This window comes from Protopterus annectens, chromosome 4.part1, assembly GCF_019279795.1.
Source record: "Protopterus annectens isolate FY-2018-M chromosome 4.part1, PAN1.0, whole genome shotgun sequence".
Lineage (NCBI taxonomy): Eukaryota > Metazoa > Chordata > Ceratodontiformes > Protopteridae > Protopterus > Protopterus annectens.
In genome coordinates, this window is record NC_056734.1 from 224,191,995 (window position 1) to 224,218,327 (window position 26,333).

Genomic DNA, 26,333 nt, shown 5'->3' on the forward strand with positions numbered 1-26,333 from the left:
TAGAAAATGAAACTTTGTATGCACTTCTTATAGTTCACTGTTGGCATAGGCATCTTTGTCAGGGATTTTACTTTCTCAGATAGACAGCCCTTATTAACTTTCCTCACAAGTATAACTGGTTATCGCAAACTCTTCTGATGTTATTTCAGGGAAATGTCGTGTATTATATTGTCAATAGAACAGGGATGCTAGGCTTCTAAGATGGACCATGGACACCTCCAGGGGAATGATGGGCACAGTGAAAGGTGACAGGCAAATGTATAAAATTTAATTTTTTGTTGTAAATGTGTATGCATATTTTTGTGATAATTGAGTTGGAAGCATTTATAACAATTTGATTATGTGGTATTTCTTGGTTTGTACAAACTGTCATTTATCTGTTGTTTTGCAGATGGGGGGGGGGCAAGAACAATTTGTGTGTTGCCACAGCAAAAGTTGTATTTTAAGATGTTTGCTCTTGAAGTTGTGTAGTCATCCTTTTCTTTCTGTGGTAAACAATGCATTATTCCATTTGTATTCCTTGTTTTGGACCAAACATGGTTTGTGTGCAAGTGTGATATAGTACAACCAAATTACCTTAAATTTTAATAACTGAACTATGTGGCTCAAGTGGTTAATGTTGAAAATATAATATGCAAGTGTATATACATGAGAATTTCATTATGTGATATCTATGTTTCATAGTTTCATAGTTTCATAGTTTAGTACTAGGCTATCTGCCCTGGGGCATTTGTAAGCCTACAATAACCAAGAAAAGTCCAAATAAAATGTAGAAAAAAATCTCTGTTCCACCAGTTAGAGCCAAATCCTTTATTGAAATCCAGAAAATGCAATTCAACAATAAGCGCTTTCGTCTGCTACTAGGCAAACTTCATCAGATAAAATCCCACTGGTGCAGAAAACTTTTTATATATATGTGTGTGTATATGAGAACACACCCAGAAACACTTGCCTTCCATAATTCAATCAAACAATTAGACAATTTAAGAAGACAAGTAAAAATTAATGGGAAAAATGTTTAAAAAATGCTTAAATCACTATTTAGTAAAAACTCCACAAGATTGTTCCTTTAGTAGGTATTCACATGAAACTCAGATATTATAAATTAATACAAAATACAAAAATATGTAATGTAAATGAGAATATGCCCTGATTGTAATAACTATCTATTAAAATAGTAAATAACAATATAAATCCATTCTGAATTATATAAATCTGAATATTTTAAAAATCTAAATATTATTTAAAAAAATGAAATGAAGTTTATATAAAAATTAAACATTATTAGCTTTGCTTACTAAAATGGCTTTTATATTGATGTATTCATTAAGCCCTGGGGGTATATTAGACCTAAGTCTCAGTTGCCATTTTATCTCTTTTTGTAACAGGAGATTCTTGGCATCTCCTCCTCTAGGGTCTATGTACACAACATCAATGATGCCAAATTTAAAGAGTGGAGGAAAGGGACAAGATGTTGTGTGCTTGTAAAGGGCACTAGTCTCTTTTTTAATTTTGATATCATTCCTGTGTTCGTATATCCTTTCTTTAAGTGCCCGTTCCGTTTTGCCTACGTAGAAACTAGGGCAATGACCACAGGTTGCCAGATAAACTACCATCTTGGTCTGGCAAGTCTGTAGAAAACTGTTCGGGTGTCCTGAAGTACAAGTAGACCAGCAAAGTAAGGATCTAAACGCTGCTTTATTTTTAACGAATACTGTAGCGTTTTCGCTACTAAATACAAAGTAGCTTCTTCAGAGAAAAGACAGGTAAAAGGCGCCAAAACCTTTTAAATAGTTAATTAACAATTACATCACTTCCTGTTCAGGATCGATGAAATGAATTTACAAATAAAAATAAAAGTGTGTACACGAATATAAATAATTAATAAATCATTCATGCACATAACATATCTCATCATTCATCATCAAATGAAACATTCGTTGACTATTGGAAGTTGCAGTACATATTAAACAACAAAAGTTACTCAGTATTTAATATTCTGATATACAAATATCATAAATAATAAAAAACAAGTTAAAAAGTATATATATAAAACCATCTTAAAAAAGAAGTATTATATTACATAGTTGATTTTACTTATGGGATAAAAACAATCCCAGAAGCAAGGGTAAAAGATATATATATATATATATATATATATATATATATATGTATGTAAATGTTCCAAATGTAATTACATAGGAATACTTAGCTATTAAAGGGATCTATAAATCTATATGACCCAATAAACCGAAGGATAAAAAAGGTGTATATATATATATATATATATATATATATATATATATATATATATATATATGGGAACCAAAATATATTAGAACTAATAAGAATTTATACTTAACTATCTACAAGTTAAATTATCTTAAAAAAGCTCTATATTTTAAAATAGATGAAATATTGCAGTGTTCGTTTAAACCTGGTGCATTAAATGCATCCAGTTTCAACTGCCATTCAAGTTCCCGAATTTCTAGCAGTAAATGAGTGGGACCCCCCCCTATACTTGGTGGAATTTGGTCCACTGCCATAAACAAGAAGCTATGTCCTGGGTTATGAAGGACATGTTTTGCTAATGCATTCTCAGATTTACTGTTGCGTATAGCATAAACGTGTTGATAAATACGTTCTCTAAACTTTCTGTCGGTTTTCCCGACATAAAATGCCTGACAGCAAACACAAAAAGCAATGTACATGATAGATTTAGATTCACAATTTAGTTTAAATCTAATTTCAAATTTGATATTCCTAATATAAAAGGTACTACCTGTTCTCAACATCCTACACCAGTTACAGGTTCCACAACAAAATGTACCTTTTTGCCTATTGAAACTTTCTGATTCGAAATTTCTTTGTAGAAGTTCTTTAATATTCACTCCTCTTTTGTAAACTACTCTTGGACAAGAGCCTAGTTTTTCAAATAAAAAGGTGTTACTTGAGATAAAGTGCCAGTTTTTTTGTAAGATGTTCAATATTTGTTGTGAATTGGGGTTATATACTGTCACGAAATTCAAAGAAAATGGGAGAGAAACATCTTCCTTGATTTCTGAATTTGAACTATTCAAGTTATTACAGTTGGAAACTTCATTGTCTTGAAGGTACAAAGGAGTTTCTCTATCACCACTAAGTAAGGCTTTATAAAAGCCTCTCAGTCTTTTGTTTTCCACTTCTGAGGTTAAATCTTCTATCAGATTGATAGGGTAACCTCGATTTAGAAATAATTCTTTTAAAAATTCACACTCTTCTCGAAAATCTATCAGGTCACTGCACATTCTTACTGCCCTAACTAATTGACCTTTTACTATTGCACGTTTCTGTGCAAACGGATGGAAACTTGTGAAGTGTAAGAAGGAATTGCAGTAAGTACTTTTCCTGTAGATTTTAGAGGTGAATCTCTGGGTGGGTATATGTTTGATTAATTTTTACATATAAATAATCAATTTCTTCTTGTGAAAAAACATAAGTAGGTTTTAAAAATGTTGTGGTATTGTTTAAAGTATTAACAAATGAACTAGCTACAGTTGCATCACCCTTAAATAAAATAAAAACATCATCTAGAAACCTTCTATAATAACAGATATTAGCCTCAAATTCTGGTTTCTTAAAAATATACTGCCTTTCCCATAATGCCATGAACATGTTAGCAACACTGGCTCCACAAGGTGTGCCCATGGCTACACCTTGTACTTGTAAATAATATTCTTTTTCAAATATGAAAAAGTTTGATGTCAAAACAATGTCAAGGAGCTCTGTTACAAGATCTATTTCATTTTTGGAAGCTTTTAATTCATCCAAAAGAAGACCAATCCATTCTATGGCTTCTTGGTGGGGTATTGATGTATACAGATCTACGACATCAATCGTTAACAAGTTGTAGGATTCATCAAATTTTATTTCATTAATGTTGTTCAAAAAGGACCAAGAATCTTTGCAAATACTTGGTATGTTCTTAATATATTTCAAAAGTATCGAATCAATCAATTTTGAACAAGGGTATGTCATTGAGTTTCTCCCATCCACTAATGCTCTCATAGGGGGGTCTACTAAACTTTTGTGGATTTTCGGTATACCAAACATTATTGGAACCTTAGGTGTAATTATATCGATGAATTTATATGTTTCCACATCAATTTTACCTGAAAGGTAGAAGTCTCTTAAATACCCTCTTATTATTTTATGAACAACATTCATTTCATTTAAGGATGAAGTTCTGTAGGCTAAAGTATCTAACACTAAAAGCATTTTATCTATGTACTGCCTTTTTTCAAAAATGACTAGGCCTCCCCCTTTGTCTGGTTTAATGACCCTAACTGATGAGTGGCATAAGTCATTTAAGGCCATCACTTGTTCTCTAGAAACATTTGGATTAGTTATCTTATCTTTATAGTTGGAACACATATGTCTCATATCTAATTCACAAATGTTTTCGAAAAGAAGTAGACTGTGGTGTAGGGGGGGGGGTTAAATGTACTGGATAATTTTAGTATCTGTGTAGGATTGTGATCTTGGTCTGGCAAGTCTGGACATAGACCCTAGAGGAGGAGATGCCAAGAATCTCATGTTACAAAAAGAGATAAAATGGCAACTGAGACTTAGGTCTAATATACCCCCAGGGCTTAATGAATACATCAATATAAAAGCCATTTTAGTAAGCAAAGCTAATAATGTTTAATTTTTATATAAACTTCATTTCATTTTTTTAAATAATATTTAGATTTTTAAAATATTCAGATTTATATAATTCAGAATGGATTTATATTGTTATTTACTATTTTAATAGTTATTACAATCAGGGCATATTCTCATTTACATTACATAGTTTTGTATTTTGTATTAATTTATAATATCTGAGTTTCATGTGAATACCTACTAAAGGAACAATCTTGTGGAGTTTTTACTAAATAGTGATTTAAGCATTTTTTAAACATTTTTCCCATTAATTTTTACTTGTCTTCTTAAATTGTCTAATTGTTTGATTGAATTATGGAAGGCAAGTGTTTCTGGGTGTGTTTTCATATACACACACATATATATATATAAAGTTTTCTGCACCAGTGGGATTTTATCTGATGAAGTTTGCCTAGTAGCAGACGAAAGCGCTCATTGTTGAATTGCATTTTCTGGATTTCAATAAAGGATTTGGCTCTAACTGGTGGAACAGAGATTTTTTCTACATTTGTAAGCCTAGCCATAGTGATGTGGCTTTTGCCACCCCATGAAATGGTACAAAAATGCACAGAATAGATTTAGAATACTGTGTCTCTGTCTAGTAGTGACACAGTGAAGGTCCCTATATAATAGAATTAGTTTACTGTGCCCTGTCTAGTAGTGACACAGATGTGACCCCTGGGGTAAACTTACGATCTCCCATCCACTCATCAAGATTTCTCTTGAAGAGAGTCAGTGAGGGGCTCTGCCTAACATGAACTGGGATCTTGTTCCAGAGCATGGGAAGCCTCTGGGTTATGAATCTATCCCTCCAGCATGTCCTATTCATACTTGTGCCGAGGTTTAAGTCTTTAGTTCTCATGGTTCTGATGGATTTGGATTTTTTGAGGTGGAGCATGTCCATCAGTTCCTCTATGTCTCTTTTCATGTAGTCCAGGGAGGTAAGTCTCAGGTCATTCATGCCAGCATGGACAATGACGGAGTCATATTTGTACTTGCTTTGGAGTGACCTGAGTGCGTGTGTTATGTGGCGGATCCTAGCTCCTGATAGGCAGCTCACAGTCACCCTCTCCTTGTTCAGCCTGGTAAGTGGGACATCAGTGTGTCTGACTATAGAGTCACCTATTACTAGTGTATCAGGCATGGTGTTTAGCCTTGGCTGTGATTGATTGATTGACACACTGATTTATTGAAGTATGTGTTGCATGTATTTTGTTTTGAGGTGGTGGATTTTTGGATATCTGCTTTGGGAGCCTCTGTTGTTTTGGTAAGTTTTTTTATTAGAGCCTCCGAGTATGTCTTTGTGTTTTTATGTGTTTGGTTTGCAGTTGTGGTAGGTCTATGTGGGACTGGGTTTGTTGTGTGTGTGGTTACCATCTCCTCCTGTCTGGTCATGCCAGCCTTGAGTTGAGAGAGTTCAGCCTCCAGTTTGGCTATATAGTTGCATCTCTCACATGTATTTGTGCTTGTTGGGAGGAGGAGAGGGTTGTCTGTGTACATGAGACAATTGTAGCATTGTCTCAAGATACCCAGATTAACCCGCTGAACTGGAGAGGACGCCAGTAATCTACCACTCTACATGCTAGGACAGTATAAGGGAGTGCTGTGCCTTTAAGGGAAGTGGATATTCACAGGGGTAGTAGGTGGATGTAGTGCTTACTTAGTATGAGAGTGCTTACTTAGTAGAGAAGATTTGAGAACAAGTGCTGGGCTTATAATATAGCGAGTAGTCTGATTATACTAAGAGTAGAGCTTCCTTAAGGGAAAATTTGAAGAGCAGACTTGGCGGAGCCAGAAGAAGTTTAACCAAGTTTAACCGCCGCTGCGCTATGCGCGCAATCTCGCAAAGCCAAGCAAATGTGGATTTTAAACAGGGAACTTCAAAAGAGCTAGAAATGTTCCAAAACAACCAATTACTACAGCTCTTGTGCTGAGGTCACTTCCTACAGGGACAGGTAGGCTGCTCAAGGCTCCCCACTCCCACTGGTGAGCAAAAAACTTTCTTCTATCCAAGTAAGGTAATGGACAACACAGGAACTACACCACAGCCCAGAATACAGCAAAGCTTGTAAACTGGTCTAAACTAGTCGAGGAGAGGCAGGAAAACAAGGATTCATTTTTTGTTTTTTTTGTTTTTAGATAGAAACACAGAGAAAATGCAGAAACGGTAATAAATCAGTTACACAGGCTAGCACACTTTAGTGGGCAGCCTCAACAGTTAAATTAAACAAACAAACAAACAAACACACTTTCGATCAAATTCAACTAAAATGTAACTTTAAGTGCAGATATTAAATAATGCAGCAAACAGCTAAAAAAACAGTTTAAGTTTGTTTAGGGTAAGCTAGAGAAGGTAGTTCAAGTAAGATAACAGCAAAGATACTTAAATCCAGAATTTTCTGAGTTCTCTGTAGCTAGGACCACTCTGCAGGACCACGAGGAGCTTGTCTGAGTAGTATATCTGTGTTGTGTTGTATCCTTCTCTGTTTTATCATACGTAGGATTATGGCACCCAAACATAGAAATCCATGTAAACCCCCTTTCAGTGACTTAGAAAATAACATCATAGTTCAGGCATTCAGGGGCCACAGCACCTTTCTGCTTGAGAGATGACATGGAGATATGTCTGATAGAATGCAGTTTTGGAACTAGATAGTCAATGACATAAATCTAGTAGGGAGGCACACAAGGACTTATGATCAGATGCATAATAGGGGCACTGATATGATTTCATCACCCCTGAAGAGAGCAGCTGCATCTATCATGAATGGGGGGGGGGCTGCGTCATGGTCACCACTGACATCAAATGAAGAGTTTCCTGTCCACTGTCGGAGATCCAGAGAGCTCAATCAAAACTGCACAACAACATGAGATCGATGCTGGTGGTGATGTTTCTATGAGGACATGTATGTCTCAGAAGGAGCTTCCAGGTAAGCTTACATATATCAGTTTGTAAGATTTGCTTGTATAATAAAATATTGTAAATAACAGTTCATGTGTTTTCCTTTATTTTTATTTTTAATGAACCTATTGACAAATTAATAGAGTTAATGACACCTTTTTGTTCATTACACAAGGACTTTGGGTGGACATGTCAGCCAAGTTTACTTTAAAAGTATTGTTAATGGATGTATAGGCAAACATTGTGTATTCACTGTTCCCTTGTGTTATTGCAGTTGTGATGATTGTGTCCTTACCTTGCTTCAGTTCTTCCAGGACCATACTCTCTAACAAGTGTGGATTCATCTGCACGTGGTAAGGCAGAATTTTTTTTTTTATTATTGATTACGATTTGTCAGAAATATGCATTTACAGTATCTGTATGTGTGAGGTGTGTATCATGAGTGTGTGTGTGTATTGCTGTACCATCTCTGATAGTGGCACCAGTGTTAGTTTGTTATCAGACTATTACGTTTTAATGTAGGTATTAATGTTGTTCCTGTGTTTGTTGCTTATTATCACAGGTGATCCTGACAGTGGAAGTGTGGGACTCTTACCACCTGATGTCAGAGTATCAGCAGACTATGATGATCTTCTTCTTTCGGTTGCTCCCGTTAGGGGTCGCCACAGCAGATCAACTGTTTCCATTTCTTCCTGTCCTCTGCATCTTGCTCTGTCACACCAACCACATGCATGTCCTCTCTCACCACATCTATAAACCTTATCTTAGGCCTTCCTCTTTTCCTGTTACCTGGCAGCTTCATCCTTAGCATATTTTTCCCAATATACTCTGCATCCCTCCTCAACATATGTCCAAACCAACATAATCTTGCCTCTCTGGCTTTGTCTCCAAACCTTCTAATGTGGGCTGACCCTCTAATATACTTATTTCTAATCATGTCCATCCTCGTCACACCCAGTGCAAATCTTAACATCTTCAACTCTGCCACATCAAGCTCTGACTCCTGCCTTTTTGTCAATGCCACTGTCTCCAATCCATATAACATAGCTGGTCTCACTACCCTCTTGTAGACCTTCCCTTTCACTCTTACTGGTACTCGTCTGTCACAAATCACTCCTGACACTCTTCTCCACTCACTCCATTATGCCTGTACTCTCTTCTTCACCTCTTTTCCACACTCCCAATTACGCTGAACTGTTGATCCCAAGTATTTAAACTCATCCACCTTCGCCACCTCTACTCCCTGAATCCTCACCATTCATCTATCCTCTCTCTCATTTACACAAATTTATTCTGTCTTAGTCCTGCTGACCTTCATTACTCTTTTCTCTAGAGCATATCTCCACCTCTCCAGGGTCTCCTCTCACTACAGATCACAATGTCATCTGCAAACATCATAGTCCACGGGGACTCCTGTCTGATCTCATCTGTCAACCTGTCCATCACCATTGCAAATAAGAAAGGGCTCAGAGCTGATCCTTGATGTAATCCCACCTTCACCTTAAACTTATCCATCACTCCCACCGCAGACCTCATCACTGTCACACTACCCTCGTACATATCCTGTACCACTCTTACATACTTCTCTGACACTCCCAACTTCCTCATACAATACCACAACTCTTCTCTAGGCACTGATGGTGGCCAAACACAGGCACAGCCGAGGGGTGTAGAGGTTGAATCTGACATTGAGGTTGACATTTATCCATCCCCTGTATTTCCATCAGACACAGCCTACTTATTCCCATGAAGTGAACCCTCAGATATTGGACAGGTAGAGGGTGACACACTTGATCAGGGTAGTGTGGTTACTGGGGCTTCAGAACCAGTTGACTCTGGCCATAGCCAAAGTTTCAGTAAGGTGCCACACAGGACGGTTACTAGAGGTGCTTGGAGGAAGCCTGATATCCACCCTGCACCTGAATCTGGTGTGGCTTTATGCACCACTTGATGCATGTTTAGGGCACAATCCAATAGGGCCTCTAAGGACATGCTTAGAGTTGTGGATGTGGCACAGGTTGACATGTGTGACTGTCTCCTCCATGTGGCCGATTCAAGGTATCGGATGAATGACATGATGGAATGGGCAGTATCTGTGATGGAATGTCTACCAGGAGGGGGATGGCATTCATGTGGACATAGGTCAGCAGCATCATCTGATGTTAGCCAACATGGCCGTGCCTGATCATGCTCCTGTAGTGACTGAGGTGTACACACTCGGGTATGTAGGGCCAATAGGTCATGGTCCTGCGCATATTCTTGATGAGAGATCAGCCAGATGTCAATCACATTTGGGTAGCAGCAGCAGATCCCCTTCATTATGTTGACTTACCATAATGTTGACTTTCATAAAAGTGAGACCACAGTGTCAAATCTTTAAAATCACAAACTCCCAGAACATCATATGTTCTCACTGGGAAAGTTACCACTTGGCCACCATGGTGAACTTTGCCCTTTTCTCCACTATAGTGCAAACTCAGAGTTAATGTATTTAGTTAGGGATATGTGAGTCATGTGGGGAGTGCAGCCCCCCACTTTGGTGTGTTTAATTTGCTTAAGTTTGTTATTTTATTGTTGGAGACCAAGTGGTAACTTTCCCAGTGAGAACATATGATGTTCCGGGAGTTCGTGATTTTAACGATCCGATACTGTGATCTTGCTTTTATGAAAATTGACATTATGGTAGGTCAACGTAATTAAGTAGATTTGCAGCAGCACATCTTATCATGGGGATGGATATGCCAGTCCAACTCCTAGCAGAACCAGCTCTTTCATTTGGGGTGACGATGATGAGCTGTTACTTCTACCATGCACAGCTCACACCTGTCTGACAAACCAGGATGTAGAGCTAGCAGAAACCTTGGCTGTGTTCTTGCAGACACTCACACATGTTTCAACATGGGTGCCCATTCAGGCACACACACATAACAGTTACATGGGTTAGTCATAAGCCTTACAGCTCATTTGGACTCAGTGGTCATTTGATACTTTATCCAAATTTCCACCTGTCTGTCTTCCTTACTCAAGTGCACTCACTAAGTTTTGTGTCAGCCTATGCCTCCTGCCCCCACATCCTCCCAAACACATACAAAACAAATGATGATGACTGTACCATATCCTTGTTTTATATCTTTTGGATTCAGGGATACGTAAGTATTTTGTCTGATGACAAGGGTGCATAGTTGACTGACTGCTTAGTGTACATATATCTATCTATATATGTGTGTGTGTGTGTGTGTGTGTGTGTGTGTGTGTGTGTGTGTGTGTGTGTGTGTGTGTTTGTGATGCTTTTTTGGAAACTGTACTGATTTCTTACAGGTTTTTGTAATGTGTGAATTTATGATGCATGAGACCTGTTAGTTGAAAGAGAACACATCTATTTACATAAGTCATTGCTGTCAAATATTGATGTCATTGCTGTAACAATCATCCACCTTCTACTTAGTTACATTTGCAAGTAACAGTATGCAAGGGTCTGCCATTCATTTGTGTTTATAGCCATTTATTTTCATATTCAGGTTCAACACTTGCATTGATAGTCCAGCAGTTAGAAGAGCTTTAATTCGGGGCTGACTCTATCTGATGCTTGCAGTAAACAGACATTACATGTGTAAGTAAAGGTTGTGAGCATTGCCTGGCATCAGTGTTACAGTATGCATATGCATAGAATGAAGGTTTTGGTCCCTTAGCTGGTGAGTGTGTGTGCTATCTATTGCCTCTGGGCCAGGGACAGAGCATATTGTGCATGCCTACATCTATCAACATGCACAGTGGCTGGTGGTTCCTCCTCTGACACATTATCTGTGTGTGGCTGTGGTGATCTTGCCAGTGGTGGTAGAATGTGTGCCTTTCCCCTTGGTGTTCCTGCTGAAGCTGTTTTCTCAGAATAATGTTGTGAAGAATGGCACAAACAGTGAAAATGTCAGCACAAGTATGAGGGTTGTACTGCAGGGCTCCCCTGGATGTTTCTAGGTGCCAGAGCCGTGACCTCAGCAGCCCAAACACATGCTCTATGATATTTCTTGTTTCAGCGTGTGCCTCATTTTAACATTCTTTGGTGCATGTGTGTGCAGTCCACTTAACCCCAAAGGCGTGATAAGAGACCTTGGGACTCTACTGGACAGTAGCCTCTCCTTTGACAATCACATCGCGACAGTAGTCAGGAAAGCCTTCTACATGGCACACCTCATCATGAAAGGGTTTTCATGCAGGGAAAAAAAGTAATTGTCCCCCTCTATTCTGCTCTCATCAGACCCATTATAGAGTACAATGCTCCATTTGGAATGTACCTCACAAGGCATCTGCAGCAGCTGGAAAAGCCATAAAAATACCTCACAAAGAGGATTGTGGGACTCAAACAGTTACCCTATGCTGACCGCCTCAGAAAACTCTGGCTTTACTCCATAGCATATCGCCTACTCTGAGGTGACCTCTGCCTAACATACAACGCTATGTCAAACCCTGAGCTGCTGGACATGCTACACCTAAAGAAATCCCAATCCCTCAGAGCCACATGCTCTATAGTACTAAACTTCATCGCCAGAATTAAGAGAACATGCTGGAGGAATAGATTTCTGTCCCAGAGACTTTGCTTACTCTGGAACAAGCTGCCTATCTATATAAAGCAGAATTCATCACTAGCACTCTTCAAGAAAAATCTTGATGAGTGGATGGGTAATAGGAAATTCACCCCAGGAATCACCTCGGTAGCCCTCCTAGACAGGGGCACAGGTAAATAGCTTCCATGGGTGGCATAAGCATGGGAACCTTGTTAGCTAGGTTTACATAGGCCCTAGGGCCGATAGCCTAGTACCTACCTATGAACCTATGAACCTATGATGGGTGTCATCAGCCATGGCTCAAGTGTATAACCTGCATCCTGCAGTAAATTACCTTGTTGGATATCCCCCCAGAAAACCTCTGATAGTGTTGGGAGGTGTGCCAGATATGGGAATCATGGTAACTGCCTGGGTTGCCAGCACACACATTCAGGATGATTCCCTTAGCCTTACACACAACCTGGAAGTTTTCTGTTTATATACACCCTTCCCTGCTCTCTAGGTGGTGCTTTGATTTGAATGAGGGTGCAGTCTATGTTACCCAAGACTTCGGGGTAGTGTGCTACAGGGTAGAAATCCTGCATAGTTGTAGCTCTGTCCTCTGGTGTACAGGTTTGAAAATGTATGTAGTCACTGGCATGTTGTAGCATAGCATTCAGGCATTGATGTAGTATGGATGTTGATGCCTGTGACACCCCCACATATCACCTGCTGGTCTCTGAAAAGTTCCAGTAGCTAATACTCTTAAGTGATACACATACCTTAGTATTGATTCCCCTCAGTTTGCACCTTGCTGTCAATTGAGGACAGCAGAGGTTGCAGAGTTCCTGCAGTGTGTCTCTAGCCACCCTGTAGTGCTCTACAATTTCCACTTTGTGCAGACCATGAACAGTTAAATGGAGTCTAAATACCCATCTTCTTCTTGGTTGAGGTCTATTAGCAGCAGCAGCAGCATAGACTTGGGCCTGTTGCACATACACATAAATAAGAGAACAGCAGCCCATAACATTGTTTCCATGTAGAGATGGTTCGGTGGCTATATTCCAATAGGTTTTGGAATTCGCAGGTAAAAGCTTCACTGAGTGTACATGATTGCTCTACAGCTTGTTGAATAGTTCCTCTGTCTTGGATTGGTCAATTAGCATACAATTCATCTGCCACAATGTTTACTGTGTTTGTGTGGGTCTACACACCATGTAGAGCCACTTACTGAATACAAAACAGTGTGCTACCATGTGTGCAACATGCCACAATGTGCATATGGTTTTAGTGCACAATGCAGGTTTTATTAAATCCAGTCCTGTATATAATCTGCATAGTTTATTGTTGTGCATTTTGTGAAAAGTATGAATGTTCTATTTCTGGAAATTGTGATGCCAGAAACATTGAGTGTTCCTTTGTTGTGTGCACTGTGGCTGTATGAAAGTAAGTGGGGTTTGGTTCTGATTCTGAAGCATTTCATGTTAAATATAGGAATATGCGTGCTGGGTGTTTGTTGGTTAGGGTTAGAAGTAGGACTAGGGAACGGGATAGATTTAACATTTTCAGTGTGTTCATGTAGCTTAAGGGATGCGAGTGTGTGTGCATTTCTGGGGTAGGATTAGAGTAGGGGCTAGATTTGGGTTTAGGTTTAGTGTTGTGTTTGTAGCTGTATAATTAACTCTTTTAACAGTCCATATCTCTGTATAATTTCTTCACTGAATCTCCATATCTAGTTTATTTCACAGGACTGTGTACACTGAACATCTAGTATTTCTTTTAAGCACTCAGTGCTCCTGTACAACTTTTTTTGGGAAGTACAACTTGAGGAGTTTCACTCTGTAACCATTGACTACTTTCTGTGAAAGTAGTATTTCTTATTTTTCTATAATTTAACGAAATTTGTATAATTTTCAAGCATCCGCAGTGCAGCTGAACTATGCAATTTGCTTTTCAAACTTCTGCCCATTACCATTTAAGCTGGTGTGAGACTGTGCGCTGCAGTCAATAATTCCTTTATTTAATAATTAGAAGGTAACAGTGCTTAACAGCTTTTGTTATTCCTGTTTTTCTTTAGATTTGTCACTTCTTAGACTGCTCTTTCTGCTTTCTAGTGGCATAATAAAGACTGGATTTTTTATCTAAATCCTATTCATGTACTAATCTTCTATACGTCTCACTTTTAAATTGTAGCAGATTATCAGATATAATATGAGCTAGCCCAATTTCAAAAGTATTGACATTGATGAATTAACCATGCTTGAATTTATTGTGTCTGTCCCTTTGATTATTTTAGGAAAACTGGAATAATTTACACAGGGAAGATAAGTCCCTCATTTGAACTGGAATAAATCACTGTGCTTTCATCTTCATGCATAAAGATGCACTTCACTAGCAGGATGACCTTAGAGCATATCAGTTAATGTATCCTTGGTGCATTTCATTTAACACAATATTATGTTATACACACACTCAATGTATTTGCTTTATAAACTTCTTGCTTGTTCAATTTGTCACTTTCAGATCACACTTTTGTAGAGTAAGTAACATCCTCTAAAGTTTTGGCAGCATGTTGTATACAGGCTTTGTAACTTATACTTTGCAAGGGTTTCTTGTCTATTTCCACCTTAAGATTGTTAGCATACACATATTCATGGAATTTCCCAGATCCTACACTACTGCTAATAGCTCTAAATGAACATGTATTTTGTGTGTCTATAGTTGTTCTTGACCCATAAGCAGCTTGTCTATTCTATTGTACATTCACAGCTCATCTACACTTTTGACTGGCATTCATTTGCAACAGAAATAACTTATTCACATCATAGCATTGTAGCATTGATGCATTTCTATTTTCCTCAGCAATTAAAACTATGTTGTGTTCATAGCTTAATTTCCTGTCTAGATCTGACTCTAACAGCATATTTGGAGTCATACACATCAAAGTCATAATAGGCTCAAATACTGCAAGATACTGCATTATTCTTAGTGTCAGCTGTAATACCTGTTTGTTTTCTGACATTGGCATTTGACCTTTTTCTCTGACTTTTTCTACATCAGATTTTAGTCCATTCTGATATTAGAATATGATTCATGCATCTGAGATTTGTTACTCGTATCTTACAGTTTCTCTTATTTAACTTGAAATTATGCTGTCTTGACCTGATCGAGAGCTTTCTTAATCATCTGTCATGTCCTTCTCATGTCTAACCCCACACTAATAGATCATTAGTATTTATAACTTTTAAAACATTAGTTTCTTGTGCAGTAGCTCTCTGTAATGTATTTGATGCTGATGAAATACCAGAGAGAAGTCTAAAGAATCTTTTCCTTCTGTATAGTGTATTAAGTGCATATAATGTGCAGTTTCCTTTATCTAGCAGAACTTGTGGTTTACATCTAGTAGTGACAGGGAAAACACTCTTAAAATCACTATTTCAACATTAAATGGTAGGTAATGCCCTATTTTAATTATTTTATTCATATTTTACAGATCAATAAAATGCAAGTCTTGTTTTCGTTACGATACTGAGCATGCAATAACCCATTCTGTTGGTTATAATTGCACATTAATGGCACTCAACCTCTTCTCTCACTGTAGTTTCTGATCTGCCTTCTAAGAGCTAATGGAACCTTCCTTGGAACATGAATTACTGGTTTAGCAGCAGGATTTGTATATTACTCTGCCTTGGCAAACTTTCTATGCATAGCAATAAAGCAGCATAGTTATACAGAATGTTATCATTCTGATTTTTGACAGTGCTCAAGGTAGTCATGTGGCTAGGCATGTTAAAAGAAATCCACACCCTAAAGGCAAAATCAAAATGAGTATACAATCAGTCATACAGTTAGAGAGACATATCAGATACTTTTTAAAGCCATAGAATAACATTCCCTATCAGACACCAAATAGTTTTTACAGGTCATTAAAAAAATAGGCACTTAAATATAGTCCAGTTTAATATGAGGCTTACATTCAGACCAAAACTTTTTAAAAACTGTACCTAATGTTCAAACTACTGTAGGTAGCTCATTGAATTTAATGCTACATATCCACATGTGATAATGAGGTTTAGTAACAGTTGACATATTCTGGACCAAATGTACTATTGATGGTATATCTTCAGCATTATTGACACACAAGTAATTCAGATGCAGTGAAATCAGTGGTTGCTGGACAGTATATTATTTATTTTTTATTTTTATTTACTTATTTATTTAATTTTATTTAACATTTGTTGACCGGGAAAGTCCGACTAGGTTCCACAGATCCTGTTTTCAGAGGAGGCCCGGGGAGAAATGCTCCATATTAGTACAGAGTTCTTTTAAATAGTGGACTGAGTGCATTAAGAAAGGCAGACTGTACATTTTAGTGGGAGTATGACATCAGCTACAATGTTCATAAGGGTAGCTTTGGGCTTCAGTCTGTCTTGGATGACACAGGAGATGCTCAGGAAGGAGGGTTACTACAATGTTACACCCTTTGGTTTTTATTGTGAATACTGTGAGAGGTTCTCAGCAAGAGAGGGTTATATGTAGAAGGGTGTACAGCACTGTAAGATGTGCACCCTAAGCAACATCTGATGTGCACAGATGCAGGATAATTGTCAGGTAATCATTCATTTTAAATCTTGTCACATGAAAGTAACGACACAGGGAATCCAACCCAGAACTAATATACAAGTGGTGACATGTGGAGTCCAAACCAAAGTTAAAAGATAATGCTTAATAGCTGCTCATTGCAGTAACCCTCTGTGCTCAGCTGCTACTGGTATAGGATCTATATTCGGCTATCCAAAACTACAAAACTTGAATGATGAAGTAGTGAACGTAAAGCAGTGAAATGTAAAATTATCAAACATTGACAACTTTGAAAATTAATTCATTGAATGGCCATTGTTGTTCAGCATCCAAATATCTGCTGGAGTGCGAATAACAGAAGACCAGGAACCAAATGAAAAATGCACCTAACGAGCCTGTATACAAACTCCATTTATTGCAGTAAAAACACATCAAGATTAAGCACTTTCGTCTTTCACATAGAAGACTTCATCAGAATAAAGCACACCAATTCAAGAACCATTTCTATACCAGTATATGTTACATAATAGATAAAATTGAGCCAATGGTTTGTCAAAAAAGTCACACACAAAATGGTCACATGAGCAATATTAAATACACAGAATGTTAATATTCAAGCCAACTTAGCTTTTTACAAATAAAACACTGTTATATATTAAAAACATTCAGAATATGTTTAAAAATGCAGGCATAGTAATGCATGCAAAAATGTTAAAATACTTAAAGTTTCATAGACTTTTCTTTCAGGGCTGGAAGTACTGTCAAGGAATCATTTATACCTTTTGGAAAATTAGCTACTAGTCTGAGTTAGCAAACCAGCTCTTTTTTACTTAATAAATTCTTCCAGTCACCCCCCCCCCCTTCAAATCTATGTCCACAGTATCCAAAATACCAAATTTAAAACCTTTAAAATTAGAACAAGTGAGGGAATGCCTAGATAATGCATTTGTATCCTTCTTGTTTTTAATATCATATACGTGCTCATAGACTCTGCTTTTCAATGCCCTCTCTGTTTTCTCAACATAGGTAAAACAATTTCCTTGAATAAAACCTTTGATGCCATCTTATTAGCTAGGTGGGTTTGAGGTGCTTTGAAAATATTAGTATATTGGGAGCAACCGCACCAGCAACCAAAAGATAATGCGATGCATAAGGTAAGCGAAGAGAAACCTTTTAAAGTTGCCCTATTCCTCACTGTAGTGTGATCTTGGAGCCGGCATATATAGTTAGGGGGTGGCGCTTCCCCACCCTGCTTGGTTGTCTTTGTGATGTAGACTGAATATGGCCGTTCAATTTATTTTTTTCTCTCTTCTCTTTATTCAATAATTTTTCTTTCACTGCTTTTTATTCGATATTTCACCATTCATGTTTTGTAGTTTTCAGTAGCCGATCACAGACCCGCTGATATAGGGCTGTGCTGGAGGATCATACAGATTGTTGTATATTTGGAGTACATATGCATGCTGAGATTATACAACAGTGTAGTACTGTACACCATCTGTATAAACACAGTGCAAGATGCACCAGAGTGTAATGTTGTTGTTGTCTTTTGGCTTTTCCTGGCTAGGGGTCGCCACAGCAGAACTCCAGTCCGCTAATGATTGGCAGTAGATTTTGATGAACACCAAGGTGCCAGCTCGACGTTCAACCTTCAACTAAGGCACGCCCATTTACACGTCTTTCGAACGCCCACCCAACCGTGGGGAGGACATGCAGACTCCACACAGAAGGCACTCCCCGCACTCCAGCCGAGAATCGAACAGGAGAACCTCTTTCTGTGATGCAACAATGCTACCGCTGCAGTGTAATAATGTTACAAAGTAGCATAACATTCTGGTATGGTGTGCATGCAGGCACATGCAGCCAGTTGCAAGCAAACTGATGAGTGTTCCATAAAAAGGATGCCTATCTCACTGTGTCCATATTTTCTCATTGTACTAGACCATAATTAGCAACTCAGTCATAGGCTTAATGAATGACATAGTGCTAATTACTCATAATATTAATTAGTCATTCCTGCATGTGATTGATCATGTACATTTCATTTAGGTTTCACATTCTGTGACTGATGCCACAAAAAAATGCACTGCAGACCATCAGTGCCAGTGAGAACAGCTATTACTATGCTACAAAAGCAGTAGCACTGATATGGTCCTGACATTTTAGAAAACCTGCACTGAATTGTGTGGAACATATACTCTTTGTCTGTGTACATCTGTGTGTGTGTGTGTGTGTGTGTGTGTGTGTGTGTGTGTGTGTGTGTGTGTGTGTCAATATATCAATGTGTGTGTGTATCCAATATATATATATATATATATATATATATATTTATATATATATATATATATATATATATAGATATCTCTTTCTCTCTCTCTTTCTCTGTGTATGTATATATATATATATATATATATATATATATATATATATATATATATATATATATATATATATATAGTGTGTGTGTGTGTGTGTGTGTTTATCCCTGTGTTTGTGTATAGGTGGGACCTACATTAAACATACATTTATGCTGTTTACAGAGTCACAAGAAAATCAAAATAATTGACCCCTTGAATTGAAACAAAACAGAACAGTACATATGAGTTCTTTTCATCAAAATTAGCACGGTCTCTTACTTCATTTCCAGAAATAGTCTGCCTTTAAAAGCCTGGGGGTGTAGACCTCAACCAGACTCTAATAAAAACTGTATACACTAGCTGATTCTTGCATTTATCAGCCACAATTATTATAATCCACAAGTGAACCCCAAATGGACCATCACATTCTGTGCGTCTCTGGTCTTCTTTGAAGGTCTAGCATGCACCTGCTGAATGCCCAGTTGAGAAATAAATTTCCTGTTTCTAGTTCTTCAATACATTTCAATTTATATGACATTAATTGTCAGTCAGTGCCTGGTAATACAAAGTATTTGCTTAACTAACTTCTGTGGGAATCTTCCCACATTCTATACTGTAGCATGCATATTAAAAACCATTACCCATTTATTACAGCTAAAATGACAGAGATGCCCCTTTCCAGAACAAAAACAGGTGGATTAGGATCGTAAGAATAGGTCATACTCCCTTGACTAAGAATATTTTTGCTGGCTAAGCCTGGATTGTAGGTCACTGTATATTGAAAAGGGTGTAGAATAGTGTCTTCCAGCACAATTTCATATTGTCACCAGTCTGAATACTTAACCATTGTATTGATTTATACTTTGTTACCAGACTAAAGTGTCTACCTAACCAGTAGTACAGTACTTCAAGGCATAAAAGACTCATTTTATAGCAAGGAATTCTTTTTCAGTAGTGGAATATCTTCTTTCTGCTGCTATAGTACACACTGTGCTTCTTAACTTTTAATGTCTTGGGATTGTACTGTCCCCAGACATACCCCTAGAGCATTGGTGTGCAGGGAAAAGTCTTTAATAAAATCAGGAGTAATTAACACAGGTTAGGAACACAGAATCCTTTTAAAATGATTATATGCTTTATCTGCCTAAAAATACCATTGCACCTTGAGAGAGGCTTTTGTGAGATTTTGTTAAAGGGCAGGCAATATTCACAAAACTAGGCACACACATTCTGTATTACCCAGCAACACTTTGCCAAGTCTTCAGGTAGCGTTTACAGAATGCAGGTACTGTGGTTCATTATTATAGAATGGTTCTTAATTGTATTACTTTGTTTGGATGTAGTGGGCCTACATTCAACTCAGTATGTCGGCATTGTGAGATATTAAACTGGGTATCATCCCATAGGTGGTTGGATGTTTCTATTCAGAGAAGCAAGAGCAGATCAGCCGAGGCCCTTTTCTCTTGCTACTACAATATTTTGAAATCTGACCCTAACCTTCACTGTAGGTGTTGTCTCTTTATTATGTTCTTTCGGTTTAGTTTTCACAGGCATGTTTAAGAAACATTCTTATTTTTCTAAAGAGCAAGTCTCTTACTTCCACTTTTGTGCTTTTGACAAGGAAGTCTCTTTTACCATTTAGTTCTCTGGTGAGTAGTAATGACAAATACAATGAAGGCAAATTAATACAGGGTTTCTTTCACCAGACCCCTCTTTGGAGAGTGGTAAGAAGATGAACTAGAAATAAGTAAATTACAGTGAAGTGTCTTTTGTCAGACCTTTCTTTGGTCTTCAGTGTCACTTTCCTTATATTTAGCCCTATTAAGCAATAGTCAGTAGCTGGACACACACAGGTGTAGAGTCTCAGCAAATCATGCATACTGAGAACATAATTAAAAGTCTCTGACACAGATAAATAAAAACTCTAACACATCACTTAGGTCTCTGGCAAGCAAGACAACCAAAAGACTGCTGTTAGATGCCATATTGGTGGATACAGTAGACAAAATGACATTATTTTAATTATAAAGTGTGAATGCACAAACTAGTTGCTTGAGAGCAAGGAGTACAGCTTTCATGGATGAAACACTGTACTGACAGACTCCTAAACAAAACTGGAATACTGGCTCATGCCAACTTATGTGACAAATATATATATTTAAAAAATAATAAAAAAAAATTGAGGTCATGGTGGGGATCTCCTTTGGCAAAGGGATTTACATGGCAAATAGAAGGGTTGCTTTCAGAAAAATAAATATTGTTGGAGAACATTTGCTGCAGAGCTAAAAACATGTATGCAATGTGACTGAAACTAAGTTCTGGTCAAAATTAAACAAAACCATTGAGGCTTATGTAGACTATGATAAGGCTTTAGCAAGCACTAAGACAGTATTTCAGTAGAAAAGTGTAGCTCCTGACAAACTTACTGCATCTTTTCTAGAAAGAAGTGCAGTCAATGACCAATACCTACTCAAACTCAAAGAATGACGTATAGTCACTGACCAATGCCTGTTCATACTCAAAGAAAGTAGTGCAGCTACTGACCAATATCTGCGCAAACTCAAATAAAGAAGTACAGCCACTGACCAATACCTGCGCAAACTCAAAGAAGTGTAGCCATTGACCAATGCCAACTCAAACTCAAAGAAAGAAGTGCAGCCACTGACCAATACCTGCACAAACTCAATTAAATCAAACTCAAAGAAAGAAGTGCAGTCACTGAACATCTGTTTGCCATCCTAATAAGTGCATCCATTCACCAACACTTGATCTGCCTTCATCAACAGCTGTCTACTATAATAACCCAACCACCTACCTCAGTAGGAATTTAAAAACCCAGTGCAAGCATTTGAAAACTCAGAATACATATTTGGTGATATTTAAGAGAGCTGGAACTAGCAAAAACTGTCCCCAAGCCAAGTGGACTCCGATGCTGTTCTCACATTTAATTGGGGACTCACTAAAAGTGTATTTGAGCCTTAAAAATGCTTAGGCACACAGCTACTAAAAGCTAGAATAGCAACTTTGGTGAGAACTGGGATTCACCTGAGGCACATTTCCTAGTTTCATAATTAGACAATCAATATAGACAGAATGGTAAGGTCACAAACAGCTGATGTATTGCATATTTGGAAACTATTGCTAGACCCTTATGCAAATATAGTAATTAAAATTCTATAAATCATTACTGCAGATATATTGCAAATTGCACTCCTTAGCAAATTAAGAAAATGGGCATTATAGAGTGACTCTGTGTCTTCTGAACAACTAGTTATTTTTGTAGAATTTTGTTGTTAACTGAAATTTCAAAATGCAAGTAAGGCTTACATGCACACTGATGGCTAATAAGCCTTTAGTATGTTTATTTGCCTATAAATCAACAGAAAACAATATTAACATTTAAATCATTAAAGCATAGTGATGCCTCCAGAATATTTCTAGGCTCATCCTAATGACATCTTTATGGCTCTAAAATTGTATTTTCATATTTACATTAATAATTGAAAAACAATTCTACATATAAGCAATAAAAATTTCTCATCATAAGACTTACATGATAGGCAATACAGCTGCATTGTTTTTTTTTTTTACCCCTGTCTAGTGCAGCTAAATAGGTATTAAATGTTTGGGTCTATATTAGATTGTCAAAACGGCATTACAGTGAATCCCTTTCGATGACACATAAGGAATGAAATGCTCAAATAGTGAAACCCCAGGTCACCGATTTTTATCCTAGGGAAAAAATCAGTAGACCAACAAATCAAAACACACCAGTTAAAACAATTTAAAGTGGGGGGCTTTGCCCTGCTCACCCCATAATGTGGGAGGCTGTGCCACCCAAACCCCCCAACTTAATATATCAAACTCTGAGATCGCACTACAGTGGAATAAACGGCAATGTCACAGCTGAGGCCAAGCGATTTTTTCCCTAGGAAAAAAATCGCTGATCTGAGCTTTTGCTGTTTGAGTATTTCACTCTTTATGTGTCATCAAAACAGCGTTTGGTGCAATGCTGTTTCAAAAATCTAATATAGACCCTAAATTTTCATGTACTATTTGCATTATCAACATTTTCATATTTCTCTAAATAGCTCAACAACTGAGTAATTCTGACAGATCTGCTCATCTTCAAACAAAAACTCATAGGCTGGATAAATAAAATGCAACTGTTTATGCATTGAGTGGTTACTGTGGAAGTGTTAAATGTTTACAAATGTATTTATTTATTAGTTTTATTGTAATTTACAAAATCCAGTTTAATATTTATAGAATGCAATGAGTCCTGCCACTGTGAATAACATTTTTTGCTGAACGGTTACAGTTCTTTTGTAACACTTATGGTTGCAGAGACAAGATCATTTATTTGATGAGGATAAATCTTGATGTTTTAAAGGCTTGGGATGCAAGAGTTGGAAGTTAAAGTACCAACTTCCAGCACCCCATTGGAAGGAATAAGTTAAGTTGGTGTGTTTTAAATGTTTAAGGAAAGGGCACACATCAATGCACTGCAGTTACTGATAACAGTTCTGTACCAGTAAAAACTGATAAAGCTAGCCAATAAGCTATATCTGAAAGCATGCCTATGAAATGGGATAGTTCTAAATGTTTAACTTCTAGATATCTAGAATATGCTTTTGTCATTGTGCTGTTAATTTTTTAAATGATATATTGTTGTGGAAGGCAAAGAGATGCAAGGGTTGTTACACACAAGGAATACAGTTCTTTTTTAATAAACAAAAAATGCTAGCAGTATGTGAACATGGAGACAAAAGGTAGTACCTTAAATCAAAGAAAGAAATGTAGTCCCTTCTAGACGAAGTGTTACTCACAAGCACTATAGTGACTAACAAAACACATGATGCAATAATTGCCCAAAACTTCGCCCAATTCAAAGAGCTGTGGAAAATATGATGGGAAAAGGTTCAATAGGATATACTGTCAAGACGGTTACATTTCATAATCTTGAATTACTGAAATCCCGAATTTCAGTAACCCGAGACCATGAAGCCGAAAATCAGAATGCCAAAAGTCCATAAGAGCGAATTCAAATATCTCGAATCCGCACTTATGCATTTCCGGTACATTGCGTGTAGTGTTATGGTGTCTGAAATTGCAGGTGAGTGAGTGTCTGTGTGTGTTTTTGCATGTTTTACGTGTGGATAAGGGTAGGGAGATGTAAGTGTGAGTGTTGGATTTGTTGGTGTTTGTGTATGTGTGATGTGTATTTGTGTGCAAGCAAGTGGAGGATGCCGTGGTGTGAGGTTTTTTTTTTATGTTTTGTGCAATCTCGGAGTTGGTATATATAGATAGGGAGGGGTGTAGGGGGGTACAGCCCCCCACATGGGGGGTGCAGTTGGGCTTGCCCCCCTGCTTATATGTAGTGTAGAGTTGTGTGGTTTGTATGCTATGGGTGGAATGTTGTGTGTTATGTGGTGTATGGTGTATGTATGTTTGTGATTGTGTGGTTCAGGATTGTGGGTTTTGGTATTGTGAATGGTTTGACTTTATAGTCTCGAGTTACTGAAATTCAGGATTTCAGTAATTCGAGATTATGAAGGGAAACCTGTCAGGACACATAGCACTAGTAAGGAAAAGGATGTACAACTACAAGACACAGACATAAAGCTAGAATTTGGCTCTATGGAAGAGCTAGATAAATCTGATACTGAGTCTTGTCAAAAACTTCCATTTAATAAAATAATAAAATATGTCAGTGCGGATATTTGCATGGAAGGTTCTACATTTAAAAATACAAGAAGATAAGTATCTATAATAAAAATGAGGTAGAGAAGTGAATTAAATGGAAAGATGATCTGGAACAGAGCCTTCAGCTTCTCCCTAATACATGAAAATACAGAGCCAGTCAAAAACAAAAATGGGAATTCTAAGTAGCAAGTGGGTATTGAGAAGGATAAATGTGCCAAAAAAGAAATATTTAATTAGGGTACATGACAATGAAGTAGTAGTACCTGCACACAATTCTAAAATTACTTTTGCCATTGTGCAGCAGTTAAATTAAATAAGGGAAAACTCTTGGTAACAGGTATCCATAAGTTGGGAAAAGGTAAAACTGAAAATAAAATGTGATCTGAGGTACTCTTTTATGAGGGAAATCAATAGAAGAAAAAGACTGTGAGATAGCAGTATCCATTCAGACTTTAACAGAGAGAAAGCAACATAAGTGAGACAAAAAGGAGAAACTAGTAATAACTAAGACTAAATAACTTCGAACTCAATACACTGATATTCCTGTTGAACTAAAATTCAGGACCATAAGCTAAAGATGGAGGGTTATATGCATCAGGTTCATAAAGGAGGGGAATAATAAACAATAAATAAGATGGGGATAGCAAATGACCCTGAAGAATGTTGGTATGAGTTGCCTTTTCTAGAAGAAAAATTAGATGTTGAAATCCCAGAGTCTGTGTTGGTAGGAAAGGAAGCAGTCTCTTCTGTATCTTAACAGACTAACCTTGAAAGAACTCCATATTAAGCTGGCCTTTAGGTAATTCATTTAAATTAAAAAAAGACAAAATAGGAAGATGACACTTTGAAAAGAGTAGGAGAAATATGGCTAGAGCTATAGGAGAACAAGTTGAACAAGGTGTTTTTACTTCTTAGACATTGCCTGAGTTATCAAATGACCTGTTTAGACTAACAACATAGTAAAAACAATTCAGTTATGCTATACTGAAGAATTCAGTAAAAAGGTAAAACATAGTCAGCCAGATTCAATAAAACCCACATGGTTTGTTTATACTGTGTGTGTGTTGTGCCATGACTTGCACATGGTAGCGTACTGTTTTGGATTCAAAAAGCAGCTCTACATGGTGTGTAGAGCAGTGCAACACTGCACAAACAAAGTAAACACTATGGAATGCAAATTACTGCATAAGCAGCTGAATTGTATGCTAATCAACCAATTTAGGATGAAGGAGCTATTCAACAAGCTATAAAGCAACTGTGTAGACTCAGTGCTGGTTTTCCCGGTGAATTCCAAAACCTACTAGAATACAGCCATGGAAAGGAGTCTACACAGAAAGAATGTTAGGGGCTGCTGTTGCTTTAATTCATGTGCATGTGCAATAGGCTGAAGTCTATGCTGCTGCTGCTACTAATAGACCAAGGCCAAGAAGGAGAAGAGTTTTCAGACTCTGTGTAACTTATCACAATCTACATGAAGTGGAAATTGTAGAGCGCTACAGGGTGGATAGAGACACACTACAGGAGCTCTGCAACCTCTGTCATCCTCAACTCAGAGTCAGGGTAAAC